This window comes from Mustela putorius, unplaced genomic scaffold (genome assembly GCF_011764305.1).
Source record: "Mustela putorius furo isolate JIRA1106 unplaced genomic scaffold, ASM1176430v1.1 tig00003914_pilon_pilon_pilon, whole genome shotgun sequence".
Classification (NCBI taxonomy): Eukaryota; Metazoa; Chordata; class Mammalia; order Carnivora; family Mustelidae; genus Mustela; species Mustela putorius.
In genome coordinates, this window is record NW_025422061.1 from 242360 (window position 1) to 251120 (window position 8761).

Genomic DNA, 8761 nt, shown 5'->3' on the forward strand with positions numbered 1-8761 from the left:
TATGCATTATTCATAACAAGCTAGTCCCTTAGACATTGTTCATAAGGAGTGCTAACCATTGTTAAATTCATACACCTCTGCTCCTCCTCTTCCTTCAAGGTTAAGAATTGTGGATTCTCAAAGCATCTCAAAGGCAAATCAAAAAACCTCTGAGAAGCATGCCTCCCTCCTTATTCCCCAAGTGCAACTGGCAGGTTGAGTCAGGCCAACTAAATCCTTTCTGAAATTTATGAATATCAGACCATGAGTGTCAGATGAGGCTATGTACTATATGTAGCGCCCCAAATTTCACCCCTTCCTCTTCTTCTTCCTCCCCCTCTCTGCTCTTTCTTCTCTTCTCTCCTCCTCCTCTCTTTCTCTTCCTCCTCCTCTTCTTCCTCCTCCTTCTTCTTTTTGGCATAAAAGCATAAGCAACTTTTCTTTTTTAAAAGTAAACTTTACACCCAGTGCCAGCCTTGAACTGAAAGACTCTGGGATCAAGAATCACATATTCTACTGACTGAACCAGCCCAGGTAACCCTAAATTTCTGGATATAGATTCTTACTCCCCTATTATCACCACATGGCATATCATAATCAAATATGTGTGGTGATTTTTATCTCTTTTTCTATGTAATTTCTTTTCTCATCAGTTCTCTTTACTATTTCACTATGACTAGCAGAGTAAATACTTATGAAATCTGTGAGGGAATGAATGAGTGAGGGAATAAATGAATGAATGAATTAATTAATGAATGAATAATCCTTTACCCTTCTTCCATCCCCTGCAGAGCATTTCCCAAATGTGTTTGCTCTCTGTGCTATTCGCTTCCAATTGTGCCCCAAACGGTGACTGTAGTTGACTCATCCCCTCAACCCCCAACCTGTAAAGGAGTGTCTCTAGAAGCTGTCTGTTGTCTCCTCACATTTCTCATGCTTGGTGCTTTCTGTGGTTTTGTGTTCTGTGGAATACTCCGTATCACAGTGACTTCTAGTATCTGCCTAGAAATATGTCTAAACCTTTCGTTTAAATTCTTCCATTTTGTTTTACTATTTCAGTGTTGTCTTCCCATCCCCCCTTCTGAGTCTTTAGATTTTGAAATTCTACCCCCACTAAAGTCTACAGAAGTCTTTGATCACTTTGCGTCTATCACCCTGTCTAATTCTCACTGTCACTTTAGGATGCACACATAAGAAAATAGATTCCAGTGGGATGGTCAATGGCTCGGCCCTGCAGCTGAGATGGTTGAAACTGATTTCAGAGGGGTCTGTTTTCGCCAAAGCGGATGCTTTTCCACACTGCTGAGCATAACCACCTGGCCCAGTTTTGGCCACCTTCTGCCTTCATTTATTTTTTTTTTATTTTTTTTAAAGATTTTATTTATTTATTTGACAGAGAGAGAGAGATCACAAGCAGACAGAGAGGCAGGGAGAGAGAGAGGAGGAAGCAGGCTCCCTACTGAGCAGAGAGCCTGATGCGGGGCTCGATCTCAGGACCCTGAGATCATGACCTGAGCTGAAGGCTGCAGCTTAACCACTGAGCCACCCAGGCGCCCCTGCCTTCATTTATTTGAAAGACAAAATCACTGACTGATAAAGTGCCTTGACATAGAACACTCTCTCGTAAGAAGTATGAACAATCCCGTTAAGTTATCTTGCCCTTTTTGTGCCATGAGGACTTTCAAATGACTCTTTAATGAAGGAGATGCATGCAATAGTGGGAACTGTGATGTGTACATATGGATTGGCACTTGGCAATGCTTAAGTATACATGTCTTGCTTCCCAATATTATTCAAATCCCCTCTGGTTATTTACATCTACTATTCTCTTATTTTCACTGCATTAATGCCATTCTGTGTCTTCTTCCTTTCCAAAGCAAGTCAAGTATTGCCAGTAGCTTGGCCTGCACTTTGACGTTTTCAATATCATCTCCTTCTGTCTCAATTGATGCCACTGTTACTCTTGCCAAAGCTTTCCTCGAGAAGCCTTTATAGATTTTCATGTTCTCATGTTTGTTTTGTCCACTACTGTAAAAATGAGTTATTGGCAGAAGGCACCTAGGCTTATTAACTAACCTCTGATAGCATCTCTTTTTCACATCATTTCCATTTGTCTTCTCTCTGATTTGTTATTTATTTTCTGTTGAGAGGGTCTACAGAGCACCCATGAAAATAAAGACTGTGTGGGTAAATTTGCCTCCTGCTCCTTATCACATTAATTTATTTCTTCCCCCCAACCATTGATCATTAGAATGTGGGTCAATTTGATAAATAACATCCTCACTTATTTTTGCCGCTTATCTGCCAAACATTATTTTGGGTCCAGATTTACAGAAATAATCATTGTAGTTCAACAGTAAAGCCATGTTTTTTTTGAATAAACTAATAATTTCCCCACCTCTCTATTTTGGCCTGTTTCAGATCTCCTCTGAAATTCACAATCAGCCATTTTTGGATGTCTGACACATCATTTACCCAGTGCATCATGCCTTCTTCTAAGCTTTCCAACCATTGCAGCAACATTTCTATGTAAGTTTTCTGATCAGTACTCAGTTATGCTCCTGGTTTGGGGGTTCTAATGCCTTTCTTCTCTCCTTTGTAATTATTACTGGTAGTTTTCCTTGTGCTGACCTTTTGCCCTTTTATACATATACCTTTAATCCAAAAGCTTTTTAGAATTCCTTTAGTTTAAAGAGCTGAAAGACTCAGTGGAAAACCATCAAATGTCAAGCCCAAAAGAAATATCACATTCTAACTTAATCACTCTGTGCGAATTTTTAGTTGATATGTTTGCCATAAAATAATTTTTAGCTTCTCTCGGGGAAGGTATGTGTTATGGTGAGTGCTGTGAAGTGGCTAAACTAGGCAATTCACATACTCATACACCTGTGGCTAATAATACATTAAATGTTAATAAAAATAAAAGATTAAAACATAAATTTTAACTTCTTGATTAACTTATTGGCATTGGCACACATAATTTCTGTTTTATTAACATATCATTTTCTTTTTTAAAGAATTCTTTTTTTGGTAATCTTAATGTTTATTTTTAATATGTGAAAAATCAATCCTAACTTCTTTTTTTTTGTACATTCCATGTTTCCTGTGTGAGATTTTGTTCTTGTCTGAACTCTTCTTTATACTTCCTACCTTGATGGTATAGACAGATTTTCTCACCTGTACTCAGATTTTTGCTATGTTGGCCTTAACTTATTTTCTCTCCTTTGCTGTTCTGTTCTTACATCCTCCATCAAAAGTTTCTGCAGTCTTATAGAATATTGACTTTCTCCTTGAAAGACTTGCCTCTACTCAGCCCCTTTCAAAACCATTCTTCATATCACTTTTAACTTTTTCACTCACTCTCTGACATCTTAAAAGGGCCATCCAACATTCACTCTCTTAATCCAACCTCCTAGGAAGTTCGTCCTGTTCTCACAACTCATCCTCTGTTTACCATTATATGTTAATATTTTATGCTCTAAAACTATCCTACAAAAACCTTTATAGACTTTATTGAAAGGAAATATAGTATGCAATGGATTATCCAAAAGTGGGGGGAGGATGGAAGTAGAGAGGCAGTTTTTTTTCATTACTTCTCCCTGGAATTGTTCTGCCTGCAAGGTTGAGGACCATTCAGATATTCAGGCACTTTTTACTGTAAGTGGGGACATTGGAAGGTCGCACATTACCTTTTTGGACAGACCTGTAAGAGAAGAAGAGGGTCTGCTGCTCTAGTGTCTGGATTTTGTTATCTTAAATCTCTGGGATCATCCTCATCATCCTCCCCTTCAGGTGAAGTGAACTTCATCCCATTACTCAAACCTTATTCTCCCTCACCTCAGGCCCTTCACACTGTTTCCTCTCTCTGCAACATTTTGACCTCTCATTGCAGCATCTAGTCATCACACTTGATGCATCAGGCTTCAGTTTAGATGGGTCTTTCCTGTTCTCATTCCTTGGGGTAGAGAGTTCTAATATGTGTTCTCATTAAGACTTTAAATAAAACACACTGTAGCTTTTGTCATGCTTTATTATAACTATTTGGTTCCTTGTGCCAGTCTTTAAGTTTTCTGAGAACACATGCTCATCTCAGAGGCATCTTCAAAATGATGCCAAGAGGTACAATATTGCTACCTATGACTTTTACTGGCTTAGAGTCTTAGGAGAGTGACCCACCTCAGACCCTCACTTACTCACCTATACATCAGTGGTGTTATTATACTGGTCTCATTATTTTGTGTTTCTGACAATCAAATGCTTAGAAAAATTCTCAGCCTGACTCATAGTGAGTACTCTGTAATGTTGTCTATAAAGCTGACTATAAAAGCTATATGTATATATATATATAGCTTTTATAGTCAGCTTTATAGACAACATTACAGAGTACTCACTATGAGTCAGGCTGAGAAATATATATATATATATATATATATATATATATATATATATATATTATAGTTTATTGTATATGCTATGTATTACTCTATAATTGTATATTATTATTATTAGTCACAGACATATTACCAGGATATGTAGCAAAATAATTGCCATATAATAGTGCTAAATCCATGCTTGTTGAATAAAAGAACTAAAGGAGAATTTATCCAAATCTAAATTTTTCACAGTTCATTTTTAAAAATAAGACTTATTTATGGGTGCCTGGGTGGCTCAGTGGGTTAAGCCACTGCCTTTGGCTCAGGTCATGGTCTCAGGGTCCTGGGATCGGGGCCCACATCGGGCTCTCTGCTCAGCAGGGAGCCTGCTTCCTCCACTCTCTCTCTGCCTGCCTCTCTGCCTACTTGTGATCTCTCTCTGTCAAATAAATAAATAAAACCTTTAAAAAATAAAAATAAAGATAAGACTTATTTATTTATTTTAGAAAGAAATAGAGAGAGTGGGAAGTGCACATGAACATGGGAATGGCAGAAGGAGAAGGAGAGAAACTCAAGCAAATACAATGCTGAGTGTGGAGATGGCATGAGGCTCAACTCACAAGCCTGAGATCATAACCTAAGACAAAATCTAGAGCTAGATCTTAACCAGTTGAACATCCAAGGTGTCCCTTCCACAATCCACTTGTGCAATGCAATAAATATTGCATTGAATGCAATGAATATTGCATTCTTTGGCTTGATCTCTAATCAAATCTTACAAGGTGGTATAAGGAAAGTCTAAGGCATAGGTCTTTTAAAGAAGTGTATTTTTTTATTGGAATGGCATTAAAAGTATAGATTGCTCTAGGCAGTATAGACATTTTAACAATGTTTATTCTTCCGATCCAAGAGCATGGAATGCTCTTCCATCTTTTTGTGTCTTCTGCAATTTCTTTCATGAGTGTTCTGTTATTACTCGAGTACAGATCCTTTACCTCTTTGTTTAGGTTTATTCCCAGGTATCTTATGGTTCTTGGTGCTATAGTAAATGGAATCGATTCACTAATTTCCCTTTCTGTATTTTCATTGTTAGAGTATAAGAAAGCCACTGATTACTGCTCATTGACTTTGTATCCTGCCACGTTGCTGAATTGCTGTATGAGTTCTAGTAGTTTGGGGGTGGAGTCTTTTGGGTTTTCCATATAAAGAATCATGTCATCTGCGAATAGAGAGAGTTTGACTTCCTCATTGCCAATTTGGATACCTTTTATTTCTCTTTGTTGTCTGATTGCTGTTGCTAGGACTTCTAATACTATGTTGAACAAGAGTGGGGAAGGTGGGCATCCTTGTCGTGTTCCTGATTTCAACGGGAAGGATGCAAGCTTTTTCCCATTGAGGATGATATTTGTTGTGGGTCTTTCATAGATAGATTTTATGAAGTTCAGGAATGTTCCCTCTATCCCTATACTTTGAAGTGTTTTAGTCAGGAACGGATGCTGGGTTTTGTCAAATGCTTTTTCTGCATCAATTGAGAGGACCATGTGGTTCTTCTCTCTTCTCATATTAATTTGTTTTATCACATTGATTGATTTGTGAAAGTTGAACCATCCTTATAGCCCAGGGATGAATCCCACCTGATCATGGTGGATAATATTTTTAATGTACTGTTGGATCCAGTTGGCTAGGATTTTGTTGAGAATATTAGAATCCATATTCATCAGTGATATTGGTGGGAAATCCCCATTTTTGGTAGGGTCTTTGCCGGGTTCGGGGTTCAGGGTAATGCTGGCTTCATACAAAGAGTCTGGAAGTTTTCCTTCTGCTTCAATTCCACCGGTATTCTTCAAAGAGCTGGAGCAAATAATCCAAAAATTTGTATGGAATCAGAAAAGACCCCAAATCGCTAAGGAAATGTTGAAAAACAAAAATAAAGATGGGGGAATCACGTTACCTGATTTCAAGCTTTATTACAAACCTGTGATCACGAAGACATCATGGTACTGGCATAGAAACAGACACATAGACCAGTGGAACAGAGTAGAGAGCCCAGATATGGACCCTCAATTGAATGGTCAATTAATCTTCGACAAAACAGGAAAAATATACAGTGGAAAAAAGAAAGTCTCTTCAATAAATGGTGTTGGGAAAAATGGGCAGCTATATGTAGAAGAATAAAACTTGGCCATTCTTTTACACCATATACAAAGATCAACTCAAATTGGATAAAAGACCTCAACATGAGAGAGGAATCCATCAGACTCCTAGTGGAGAACATAGGCAGTAATCTCTTCGATATCAGCCACAACAACTTCTTTCAAGATATGTTTTCAATGGCAAAGGAAACAAAAGCGAAAATAAAATTTTGGGACTTCATCAAAATCAAAAGCTTCTTTGGCTATTCGAGGTCTTTTCTGGTTCCATATAAATTTTAGAATTATTTGTTCCATTTCTTTGAAAAAGACGCATGGTACTTTGATAGGAATTGCATTAAATGTGTAGATTGCTTTAGGTAGCATAGACATTTTCACAATATTTATTCTTCCAATCCAGGAGCATGGAACATTTTTCCATTTCTTTTTGTCTCCCTCAATTTCTTTCATGAGTACTTTATAGTTTTCTGAGGATAGATTCTGTGCCTCTTTGGTCAGGTTTATTCCTAGGTATCTTATGGTTTGGGGTGCAATTGTAAATGGGATTGACTCCTTAATTTCTCTTTCTTCTGTCTTGTTGTTGGTGTAGAGAAATGCAACTGATTTCTGTGCATTGATTTTATATCCTGACACTTTACTGAATTCCTGTACAAGTTCTAGCAGTTTTGGAATACTATGCAGCCATCAAAAGAAATGAAATCTTGCCATTTGCGACAACATGGATGGAACTAGAGCGTATCGTGCTTAGTGAAATAAGTCAAGCCGAGAAAGACAACTATCATATGATCTCCCTGATATGAGGAAGTGGTGATGCAACATGGGGGATTAAGTGGGTAGAAGAAGAATCAATGATACAAGATGGAATTGGGAGGGAGACAAACCATAAGTGACTCTTAATCTCACAAAACAAACTGAGGGTTGCTGGGGGGAGGGAGGTTGGTAGAAGGGGGTGGGATTATGGACATTGGGGAGGGTATGTGCTTGGGTGAGTGCTGTGAAGTGTGTAAACCTGGTGATTCACAGACCTGTACCCCTGGGGATAAAAATATATGTTTATAAAAAATTAAAAATTAAAAAAAAAAAAAAATCAAAAGCTTCTGCACAGCAAAGGAAACAGTCAAAAAGAAAGAGGCAACCCACGGAATGAGAGAAGATATTTGCAAATGACAGTACAGACAAAAGGTTGATATCCAGGTTCTATAATGAACTTCTCAAACTCAACACACATGAAATGGGCAAACATATCAAAAAATGGGAAGAAGATATGAACAGACACTTCTCCAATCAAGACATACAAATGACTAGCAGACACATGAAAATATGTTCATCATCACTAGCCATCAGGGAGATTCAAATTAAAACCACACTGAGATATCACCTTACACCAGTTAGAATCGCAAAAATTAACAAAACAGAAAACATGTGTTGGAGAGGATGTGGAGAAAGGGGAACCCTCTTCCACTGTTGGTGGGAATGCAAGTTGGTGAAGCCTGTTTGAAGAACAGTATGGAGATTCCTCAAGAAATTAAAAATAGAACTTCCCTATGACCCTGCCATTGCACTCCTGGATATTTAACCCAAAGATACAGATGTCGTGAAAAGAAGGGCCATCTGTATCCCAATGTTTATAGCAGCAATGGCCACGGTCGCCAAACTATGGAAAGAACAAAGATGCTCTTCAATGGATGAATTGATAAGGAAGATGTGGTCCATATATACTATGGAGTATTATGCCTCCATCAGAAAGGATGAATACCCAGCTTTTGTAGCAACATGGATGGGACTGGAAGAGATTCTGCTGAGTGAAATCAGTCAAGCAGAGAGAGCCAATTATCATATGGTTTCACTTATTTGTGGAGCATATCAAATATCATGGAGGACAAGGGCTTGTTAGAGAGAAGAAGGGAGTTGGGGTAAATTGGAAGTGGAGGTGAACCATGAGAGACTATGGACTCTGAAAATCAAGCTGAGGGGTTTGAAGTGGCGGGGGTTTGTGAGGTTGGGGTACCACGTGGTGGGTATTATACAGGGCATGGATTGCATGGAGCACTGGGTGTGTTGAAAAAATAATGAATACTGTTTTTCTGAAAATAAATAAATTAATTAATTAAAAATAAGTGTATTTTTTAAAGATTTTATTTATTTATTTTATGGAAAGATCACAAGTATGCAGAGAAGCAGGCAAAAGAAGAGGGGGAAGCGGACTCCTCACTGAGCAGAGAGCACAATGTGGGGCTTCATCCCAGGACCCTGAGATCA